Here is an 849-nt window from a genome sequence, read left to right on the forward strand (position 1 = left end):
GCACATCTATCACAGGCCGATATGACTAGTTCAAACACGGGGATCAGACACTGTACAGACATTTCTAGAATTTAGACATTTATTTCCAGCACAGACCAGATATCTGCCTTCTAGTGCCCACTCCCGCTTATCGCTTCATCTTATCTTTGCTGGAAACAGCTAAAGCAACCAATCCACAGAGCCTTGACACACAGGCTTGAAACTCCAAACAGAAACAGGTCATGTGATCCCCTGTTATGTAATTCTGTCTTAATACACAACCAGAAGTCTGTCATTTAGGTGGTTCAGTCAGTTGTATGTGGGTGAGAGTACGTGATAAAATCATCTAGGTTTTTACTGGTTGTTTACATTTTTTAACACCTCAGCTGAATGCATGTTTGGACTTTCTAACCTGAATAATCACCATCATCCTCACTCACTCTGCTGACATTGACCTTCATTTTTCTTTCAACTTTCTGAGCGTACAGCATCACGCAGCAGTGCAGGCAGATTTTGTTATTTTGTATAATTATTATCAATCAGAGAGAGAGAAATAATCTCAGTCAGCTGCTCTGAAGTCCAGTTTCTACCAGGTAGTTAATCTCCACTCTGTTCACAGAGTCCTTTAAAATCTGAGCACATGACTCAGTTTTCACATGGATAATGTTCCAGCTTTACAGCTCCGTACATGCATGTGGAATGTGCGTCCGACACACCTCAAGCTGTCTTATAGCTAAGCACTATGCTCCTCATAAAGATCTTGAAAAGCTCATTCATTCCTGTGTGACCTCTAGATTGGAATACTGTAATTGTCTCTACTTTGCTCTTCACTCTGCTCTCCTTCATAGACTTTAGTTTTTCCAAAATGCT

Source organism: Pundamilia nyererei, unplaced genomic scaffold, assembly GCF_000239375.1.
Source record: "Pundamilia nyererei isolate P.nyererei 1_Seehausen unplaced genomic scaffold, PunNye1.0 scaffold00336, whole genome shotgun sequence".
NCBI lineage: Eukaryota > Metazoa > Chordata > Actinopteri > Cichliformes > Cichlidae > Pundamilia > Pundamilia nyererei.